This window comes from Rhipicephalus microplus, chromosome 2 (assembly GCF_043290135.1).
Source record: "Rhipicephalus microplus isolate Deutch F79 chromosome 2, USDA_Rmic, whole genome shotgun sequence".
NCBI classification, from domain to species: Eukaryota; Metazoa; Arthropoda; class Arachnida; order Ixodida; family Ixodidae; genus Rhipicephalus; species Rhipicephalus microplus.
Window position 1 is genome coordinate 113398162 of NC_134701.1, and position 11026 is coordinate 113409187.

General features: G+C 42.8%; 1 pseudogene; it reads left to right on the forward strand.

The window, feature by feature from the left end:
* Positions 1-6809, forward strand: part of LOC142761770 (A disintegrin and metalloproteinase with thrombospondin motifs like) — a 116260-nt pseudogene extending 109451 nt beyond the window's left edge.
* The last annotated feature ends 4217 nt before the right edge of the window (positions 6810-11026 follow it).

The following is an 11026-nucleotide window of genomic DNA, read 5'->3' on the forward strand; positions in this document are numbered from 1 at the left end:
CCTTTCAAACTGGACCCATACTGAAGCGGGTGATGTGACTGGCATTCAAAAACATCAATTTATTTAAGGGTTCATGGATGGTTGGGTGAAGCTACACATCAAAATTTTTATTACGAGTAACGTCACACAAATGTAGAGGGGTGAGTTTTTTGGCAAAATTTCAAAAATAATGGCAAATTTTGGCGGCATTTTGCTCGCCGTTTGGCAAATTTCACTCAAACTTCAGGGACAACCCTGCTAAAAACCATTCCCGGGGTTTTCGCAGTCACCCCTCGCTGCGCTGTCGGTCTTTTTGCGATGACATTATACAGATACAAGTTTGTATTCGCAACTACAACTGAGCGGTCACTATCTAGCAGCCGCTCCTGGAAAGAGCGCCGGCAGAGTCAACCACGAAAGGAGATATTTTACCGCGTTGTGCGCGTTGAGAAGCGGTCGTATAGGTGTTTTATTTTCAGCACGCTGTGCGCGAGAGCAAGAAAATAAAAAAAAGTGACATTCGTAGACCATTTCCGTGTGCCGCAATGTGTGGCATTACGCTTGAAAGACGACAACGTATGTCATACTACTTCGTGAAGAATGCAGACGACGCGTGACTGAGAACGGCGCAAATCATAACATTACGCTGCGAAGATGGTGACGGACACAGGGGTATTTTGTTATAATCAATTTCCTGGTGATGGCGTAATTCTCATCCGTTAGTACACTGCTATTTTAGCGTGTGTGCATTGTTTTCAATATTCGAGCTTCTCTAAGCGCGCAATAGTGTTTTTTTTTTAATAATGAAGCGTTCTAATAATATGTTCCGTTCCGTTTGGGTCTGCATTTTTCGCATATGCTTGTTTTCTGCACCAGTCGCAGTCTACGCATACTCCAATTAAACTGCTGCAATCCTTCCCCCGAACATTTTTTTTTATTTCGCATATGTACACGCACGCACGCGAGTATTGAGAAGTTTCTCGAATATATATATATATAGTATGTATATAGATATAGATGTATAGAGAGAGAGAGAGGTTACGAAACGACTGTGTTGGTTGGCGTTGTGTAGGTTGTCGTAGACATATAGCAAAACGTGTACGCTAATCCCTAACTGTTTATTGATCGACGTCTCAATCAGACATCAATCTTCATCACTAATAAACCCTTATCAAACCTAAAAGAGCGGGCTGAGAGAAACAAATAACATACCAAACAACAAAGACGAACACATATATAACAACTTCAACGATCATGTTAACAGTCATGAACGAGCGGAAATCTTCCCCACACTCAAGTTTTGCCCCACTACTGGCCCATATAATCAGTTCACCTGACTACAGGATCTTGATAACTTCGCATAGAATCTCCGCCTTGAAGGAATACTTTCTCAACGAAACCCTACCAAATAAAGTCGTAAAGGGCGCAAGAAATTTTGACCATCTTTGGTTTTAATGTGCACCCTTATTGCAGCACACGGTCTGACAGAATTTTCGGTTCCATTGAAAATGCAGCCGCTGCAGTTGGAATTTGATCCCGCGACCTGCTGGTGAGCAGGAATAATAATAATTCATTATTATTAATATTATTATTATTATTATTATTATTATTTGTTATCTATCTGCTGTTATCCCCGGCAATGTAAACGTTTATCATATGACGTTATTGTGCACATATCGAATGAGCAGATCAGCAGATAAGCACCAAACAATACGCGCAATACTATGGTGATCTGCGGGCATAAGTAAGATGGGTTGCAAGCATGCCAAAAAGTGGGGTTGGAGCGTCACACCGTCTTTCAAAGTTCATAACTTACATGTGACGGATTGTTCCAGTCTGGCGGTGCGCGCTCTGAGTGATCAGTTTTAATTTTACCAGTGAAATTCGATGACAAATACATACAACTACGTGCAACCTTTCTTTCACGTTCTTAGAGATGTTTGCAATAATTATTTTCTCGTCATCACTGTTGTGATTGAAAAGAGATAGATATGCCACAAATTAACACGCACTACAACATGGCATTATAAACACCTGCGCTAGGTCAACAAATAATAAAACAACTAACCAGTTTTAATAATTATCCTCAACAGCTTCTTTTTAAGTGCAGTTGCTTACTTCTTTTTCAATGTGGACTTAATTCACGTAAACGACAGGAGAAGCATTGTTATCGACTTTAAAGAATAATAGGTATCAGCTGAAAAGATGCTCCATATTTGCAAACGTGGCAATAGTGGAATACCTTGGGCCATTCGTCCTTAGTTGACGTTTGGAAAGAGCGCTTGCTCTTCTACTCCGAGGCACTATCTGCACTCCACCGCAAGAAGATTCGTCAAGTACGATTTTCTGCGATATTGTCGACCATGTCATCAGCAGTGCCGAACACTGCATTACCATAGAAACTGATTTGACACGATTTAATTATTAATATTCTTACCAGATATTGCTTCAAAGATCTCACCACGTCTCCTAATAGCATCACATCTATAATAAAAAAATAAAAGACGCGTTTTTTGGACTGTTGGTAAATTTGGGAAGTCCTCTAAAAGCCCCTTGATCCTTATAGGCAAGAAAGGAAGCTCTACATTATTGTGTATACTGTCTTTGCTGACCAATTTCGCCGCAAAAAATGTATCTTTCAGGAAGCATTGTGGGTGCTCTTGTATTTTAGACGAAAATGCTCTTGTCGCACTGCAAATCAACTTCAACCCTCGAGGGCCACGGCCATGAATCATACGCTTATATATGTCTCAGACACAGGGTAGTGTTTATGTTTTACTATTTATTGAATGTTTTGCTTTCAGGCTTACAACGCACGCGTATGCATTGTGAAGTGCTATATCAACAGGAATGGCGACAATATGCTGATCACTGCTGTCGATGGTGTCGGCTGCGGCTTAGGAAAGGTAAGCACGCCATATTACCAATGTGTTGTGAGTAAAGAAAACAAAGTCTAACCTGATTACTCTAATTGTACGTTAGAGAATTCAGCTGTACACCTAATTGCGAAGATGAGATGGTAAAGACTAGGTCATTACAGCGTTGAGCACTTTTGTGATACTATGCTGTCAACAAACTTTGAAATGCTAAAATTTATATGAAGAGAGGCAGTCAGAGCCCCCATCACAAACTTAAACTAAATACTGTATCGGTAGTTTATAGAATACACCGTGTTTTTAGTAATGTCTTGTTAAATGCGGAGCATTCTTTAGTCGCACGATGCCGTTCTTCAGCCTCAGCGGTGGCGCCCCTTACACCCCCACAGAGTATGATTGCGTCTCGGCTCTCGTGCCGCATGCTCTTATCTCGCATCAGCTCAGGAAGATACCCGAAAAACTGTCGCTCCCGTTCCCCTCTCTCACCTCGAAAGGCCGACGCAGGCAGCTCCTGCTAGTAAAAAAAAAAGCGACTGCACGCCCTGCACAACCGTTAACTGGCCACCTCGTATATGTAAGCACTAAATCATGCGTTAGGTGTTCAGTCGAGGGCGTCTTTACTTGCTATTCGCTTGACATCGACGGCAACGTCTCTCCTTCATTCAATAAATCGGAATAATAAAGGCGAAATAACAATTAGGCATGCCCAAATCATACCCAATTCTGTAACATTCGCACGATGCCCCCCCTACATGGCGCCGCATTGACTCGAGTTCCCCTAAAGGGAATATGTGGCAGGCATTTTTATTGCGACAGCACTTGTATGGACACTTTCGGCTGGAATTTGCCGCCGGCCTCGGTGTCGATATCATGCACCACATAAATATACGCATCTATATATGTGAGAACGCAAGAAAGAAAAAAAAATCCTGAAGAAAAAAACTCTGGTGCGCAAAATCGAACGTGGGACCTCTGCATCGTGAAAGCGAGCCGTTGACCATTAAACTACCTAATTAAACGGCAAGCTACTTATATTTACCACTTACCGCCACTCACGAGTATCTCGGAGGGAATTGTGTTTTCAGCATTACCAGCAAGATGGCGCAAAGAAGGCGCGTCGCCACCTCGCGCGGCACCACCCGCTCTAATCTCCTACGCCCACTTCGCCCGTCGAGGCACGTGAGGGAGCCCTTATCGCGCGGCTGCGAGGAGGAAAAGGTGGTGTGCCTTCGCTGGCCTAGGGCTTTAGTAGGACTGATTCTGGTGTAGTTTCGTGCTTAAAGGCCACTGCAATCATTGCAGTCTCCGTTTGCGAAATGCGCGCGCTTTTCAGACACAGCAAATTAACAAATTAGACGCGAAGTAAACATCCCCGCATGAGGAACGCGAGGAATTTTTCGATATGTTTTCAATCCTGCGTGTGACCTTTCAATTTGTTGCTATGGCCTTTCCAGCAAACCTGTCATTTTTGTTTTTTGAAAAAGTCACAAAGCGGCTTATACGTTGAGGATAAACCTCTAATAAAAAAACGCTGGGCAGTTAGTCACGGTTCAGCTACTTTCCAATGTTTGTAGTTTGTATTCTTGTTTCAGAAAGGTTGCTAAGTGCAAGCAAAGCATCTTCACAAATGGTGTAGGGGTTTTAAGCGCGTGCATCACTGTATTGATGTGAGGCACAGATTATGAAGGCGCAAGTGCGTTTACCACTTGACTTAGCCCTAGTCGTATTACACCGCGCAGATCGAGAAAAACTGCCCATTTCAAAAAGTAGTTGAGTATACAAATAAATCTCTTTACACTTTTCTGAACAATTGGTCTTTTAAAGGGTTTAATGAACCATGTACTCACTGAGCCTGCACTGCACCACAATGCTTTCGTTGGCCACTAAATATATTTAACGCACTTTGTTTGCTATGCATATATCCAGACGGTGTTAGGAATTCGCTCTGTCGCGATGGTAGCGGTGGCGAAGAGCGGCGAGCCGTCGAGCGGACTTCGCTGAAGCCTTAGCCCGAAGGCGAAACAGGGAGGCAATCCGTTTTGAAAACAGCAACAAAAGGAGCGTTTACTGTAGCAGGTTGTCGTTTCTACAGAACGGGCCAGCACGACAACGTCGGCTGCGGCAAATCCTCTAACATGGGGCCGGTATGGCCTTAAATAGCGTTTTGGGACTCTTCTGCGAGAACAGTTCCCCGGAACGGCACAGTGGCTCGGCTGAGGAGACGCAGCCATACCCAGAACTGCAAGGTGGTTCGGCGGAGGAAGCGACGTTATCTCCGGAACTGCACGGTTCTTCTGCACGGAAGGCGGCGCTGGGAGGGGGGGAGACAGTTCGTCGGAACAGGGCTCGATCTCGTGAGACGTGCTCCCGAACGAGGAACATGTCTGTGGCACAACAACGGGTAACTTATTTTTTTTATTGGCATTCTTTCAAATTGCGACGACACAACGAAAGTCGATTACTCCGAGAGAAAGCGAGTAATCATGACAAAAAGATCTGCCTACAGTGTTGTGGCTGTTCCCACACGTGCCAATGTTCAAGACGCCCCTCAGTGGATTGGGCCCAAATAATTTAAAACTGAGCACGCATTTAGCTCCTCTTTGGATTTCGTACATTCTAACCGTTCTAAAGCTGGCCTATTTTCGTTGAATGATATGCCTATAGATGAAGCTTTTTGAGCACCAGAAATGGGTAAGTGTGACTGAGGTTTGGCATGGTACTCAGGGAATCATGAAACGAATTACCTCAAATACTTCCACGATAACTAAAAAACGTTCGATGCATTGGTTATCCTAGGGTAAGGGCTCTCCGTGAAGAGTATCATCACGTGTTTGAATTTAATTTTGTTGGCATTTCTTTCAATACCACTAAAAACAAAGTATAAAAAACACAATACACAAGAAAACCCCGCTAAAATCATGCTTAGTACCATGCGATAAGAACTGCAAATGACGGTAAAGGAAATTATATAACCTTTTTGATGCTCTTTTCTTGACAGTTCATCTTTGTGAAATAACTACACAAATTGACGATGGAAAGATGGATAGTTCTGAATGGCAGTCAAACTTTTTGAGCACCTCGTAGAGCGGGAGCATGCTTCGAAAAATGCATATATCTTCTTGTTTTGTTGCCATATCAGCAACGCCTTTCAAGAAGTCTTCTGCCTCTTTGTTGTTTTTCTCTACAGCTGCCTGCATAATTTGGCGAATTCTGCACAAACCAACAAAACTATAAGACATGCCTCACATAAAAAGTGCAGTTTAGTGTGCGCTTCACTCACAACAGTGCATTCTACAGAAACTAAATATTTTGCAGTGGAAATGCGTTGATAGCTTACTGCAATGCGAGAAAGCGGGATATTACCTGACCAATGAGTGAAAATTTGAGATTCAAACTTGATATGCTTCATATAATAAAGAATCTCTGTGAGATGTCAAACATGACAGTATACCATCCTTCAGAACAGCTAACATATCTTTGAAATACAAACAACGTATTTCGAAAAAGAGTATGCGCAGGTTTTGCTATCTTTATGGTTGGATGATGTGGCCTTCCCCTTTCGTTATTGCACAGGTGGCGAAATTAACTCAGGGTAGCTTTTCAGATATGTTACCGAGTTCGGGAACATTTTAATACTCTAGAAACTGGTAACATTCAAATGTCACGCTAATGCAAGCATCCACATTGTTAATATGAGGATTCGTACAATGGCTCTCTGGTTATCATTTTATTTATTTATTTCGCCATTTCGCGAATCTTTGTCGGGCTAATGTAGGGGTAATCGAATTTCAGTAGAGCTCAGGAAACTTGAAAAATGAAGATGAAGGATCGTCCTTCTGTCTGTGTTTTTTTTTTAATTTTAATATCAGCATTGTTTAATTCACTGACATCTTACAGATTTGCATTCTTGGTAATTGTACATCCAAAGCGGAGTTTAAGAAGGCTTTAGAGTAAAAAATACAGCCAATTCCCCAGAAACTCACAAAAATTTGTAACGTGAAGTATTCCAAACTATGCTGCGTGGCTTGATCAACGTTTACAATATTCTATGAATAATAAAATACCATGAACCTTCTTCTTCGACTCCACGCCTGATTTGTAGTTGCATTTCAGAACTTTGGGTGGCATACAGATGTTCACCCGTTCGTACATATTCAAATTTAAAACAGTGACAATGAGCTAGACACCAAAAATCCCAATAAAGAGAAATGCATGTGACATAACATCTAAAATATAGAAGTCGAGGTCGTTTTCGTTCATGTATCATAAGCAGACGCGATTTCGTTTAGGCGACACACTGATTGAATAGAGTGTAAGAGAACACGCGCAAAAAGAACACAATAATGGGTGACCACTCACCCCTATTTCTTTTATGCGGCTTTTTATTCAACGCTGTCTCATAGGAAGCGTACACAGGGTGTATACAGATAACAACAAACGCAAGGTTAAAGTGACTAAGTCCGAATGAAATAAACCTTACTCAATTTGGAGGACTTAGTACAAAAATGATGTCATTGATGTTTTTTTACGAAAGAAAAAACGGGAAAATATTAGTAGCAAAATACACTTTTCCACTAAGTCGGAAACTCCGGCACTTTGAGCCCAACCAGGCAAAAAGTGATGTCCATCTGCATTCCAGCAGATTTATCAATAAAGAAAGGGACAGATTGCAATACTATGAGCAGCTTATTTCACTTTACTCTTAAATTGCTTTTCAAGAAAAGAAAAAATCATACACCGGATAGACTAGACCAAATGCCTCATTTTCGAAAGTGCTTCTGCAAAGCTCAACTCAAGGAATTAAAACTAGGCATGACTTACACAACCCATCATTTTATTTTTCGCACGCACCATTATACTTCATAGCTCTGCTGAAGTGCTTGTAGTATTTTTAAAGCTTTCTTTAATTTTCCGAGCTCTCTGAGTGAAATCAATAACGTTGGTCATTATACCTAACAAGACGTTATACGTTCAATATTAGGGTTGCTAAGAAGTCGGTAAACATCACACGTGACCAACTCAGCATAGCCGCTGCGCTCCTTATGCGCTGAAAGTTCGTCAGCTCAGTCTCTGCCAGCGGCCAGTTGTCTTTTCATCCACTTGGCTTTCTGAATCACAATAACTACTATATACCTAAAACAGTACAATCAAGGCCCTCCATCCTTTGTTCGACTTCATTATTTTCTGGTTTGCTGTAAGGATCTGTCAAACACAGAAACGAGCCCTCAAAATTATTTCCCTTCATTCATTTATAGGCAGGGTTTCGTGTAGGCAGAGTTGGTGCCTTCACGTGGCATGCGAGGGCTTAATGGCAAGCTTTTTAGGATATGACGTGCTACAGCCAGATGACAAATGATGAGTTTCTAATTCGCCGTTATGTCTGCGAGCGGGGCTGACTAACACTCCCAGTGTTTATATTTACATAAGCATCCGCAGAAAGGAAACACGTTGCCACAACAGCTGCCGTAGCTCCTTTGGTAAGAACATCGGTCGTGTAATCCGATGGTTGCAGGTTCTGTTCCAGCCTGTGATAATTGTTTTCGTCTGCTTTCCTTTCTTCACATATATATCACAAGCGCTATACAAAACCTAAACCAGTATGCTTATTGTTCCTTGTACTTTCCTTGGCTTTGTAATATTCTGGTCTTCTTTAATGTTTTCGCAAACAAACAAAAGAGCCCTAAAAGTCATATTGCTCAATTCAATTGAACACAGGTTGTTTAGTATTATTGTGCGTACTATATTCACAAAGCCGTTCTAAAATACGTGCGCCAGCAGCTTTGATGCTGCGGAAAGATCATCCTAGCGATCAGCCACTCAAGGCAGTGGGTGCTGATGTTACCAGCGCAGCTTCGATATCGATTTGGCTCCACTTGTCATGAAAACAACGCTAAGAGTTCAACGCTACATTCATACTATCAATCGGGTAATAGAAAAATGCTCAAATAACAGCCAACGACTATACATCATATTCATCGATTAGGAAAAGGCATTTTATTCAGTATTGTTGTTACTGGCGCCGGAGCTGACGAGGGAGCGGCGCTCATTGGATCTTCAAACAAGTAACCCGCAGGCCAGCTGCATATGACCACCAGACATTAGAGAGTTACAGTATACCGTGCTTGCCGTGATACCGGGCGTACCGTGATACCGGAATCGAAGTGCGCATGCGCAGATACGTACGTCACGCGTACCGCTTACCGTACGCGCGGTATTTGTCAGATTTAAGGTAGCGTAGGTGCACGTTGTGTACGTAAACATGGCGGTGCTCTCGGACGCCCGCTTGGAAGTGATTTTGGCGTAGTTGTTGACAGAGTCACCTTGTTCGCAGCAAATGACTGTTCAAAGTGGCTTTGCTTGCCTTCAGTTAGCTCCTATGACTGAGTATAACAGAAAAGTTGGCGTAGTTTTTGAGATAGCTTCTCATTTCGAACGCACCTAGGCCTAACTACAGGATCAATGTAAAAAAATGGGCAACGTAGATGTTTTGGCGTTTTGTACGTTGTTCATATTTATTTACATTTATTATCACAAAAATAAACTTCTAACAATGCTTCGCGTGGTAGCATAGGCAAACATTCTCGTTTTATGTTTATTTTCACTGTTTAACTTGTTAACCATCTAATAGGTGGCACCACCATCCCTCTTGGGGGCACGTGAACCACGTAAGCGCTATTTCGCTAAACTATAAGACGCTGCCTACAACGAACGTTTGCTGCACGGTAGCGTTATTCCCTTAACCTACGCTATCATGCAAACGCTAAACTATAACTGCCTATTGCCCCTCCTAGCCAGAGGGTGGGACGTCGTGTCGCCACAATGCCGTAAGCCGTTCGAGAGAGGACAACAAATACAGCATCTTCCTTGGAAGAGACCGCGTCGGCCACCACAAATCGCCCGACTAATTGAGCGAACACATGGGAGGGTGCTTTTATGTATGCTGTCATGAGCTTGGGACCCCTCGACCAGCGGCACACACACGACGAGGAAAAGCCCCACTGGCGCCACTTTTCAGTGCAGTGATCACGACTCAATATTGGATGTTCACGTGGGCTGTGCATGCTCGTCCCCCTCACCTGTTGTGTGTGATCTGTGATTGGACAGTAGCATCTGCACGTGTTCCTTGATCTAGGGATCTGGGGAGAACATACCCTTTGTAATGAGCCACCCGGCTCATTCGAATTAGCACCACGTAGAAGAACACTAGATTCGAAAGCTTGCCATGTAAGAAAAAGCTCGTCATGTACGAGAGCTCACCATGTATATAATGTAAGTAAACCCTCTTCAAGTCTTTTCCTCTTGCCTCGACAGCTTCATCCTGGACCTCCGGTGCCTGCAAACCCCGGTCGCAAAAGTATAAATATCAGCAGTCATGCAGACACTGCGAAGTCAGGGCGTCGACAAATCGTACATAAACATCCTGGAAAAAATCTACAGAGGATCAACAGCCACCATAGTGCTTCATAAACAATTCTACAGAATACAAATCAAGTAAGGTGTAAGACAAGGGGATACAATCTCCCCAATGCTAATAACCTCGTGCTTACACGAGGTCTTCAGAGACCTAGATTGAGAGAAGTTAGGGATTAGAACTAATGAAGAGTAACTTACTAATCTGCGCTTTACCGATGACATTGCATTGCTGAATAATTCAGGGGCGAAATTGCAACACATGATTACTGAATTGGACAAGGAGAGCATAAAGAGAAATCTTAAAATTAACCTGCAGAAAACAAAAGTAGTGCACAACAACCTCGGAAGAGAACAGCGCTTCGAAATAGAAAATAGGGCCCTTCAAGTCCTAATACCACGTCTACTTAGAACAGGTAATAACCATGGAGCCGAACCATGAGGTAGGCGTAACTAGAAGAATAAGAATGCGGTTGAGCATATTCGGTAAGCACTCAAATCATGATGGGTAGATTGCCACTATCCCTCAAGAGGAAGGTATATAACAGCTGCAACTTGCAGGTACTTACCTACAGAGCAGAAATCTGGAGGCTCACAAAGAGGGTTCAGATGAAGGATCACGCAGAGAGCGATGGAATGGAAAATGATAGGTGTAACCTTAAGAGAAAAGGACAGAAGAAAATGGATCTGGGGACGAAGTAGGGTGAAGGATATGATAGTTGAAGTCATGAAGAAGAAGCGGACATGGGCCGGGCATGTGA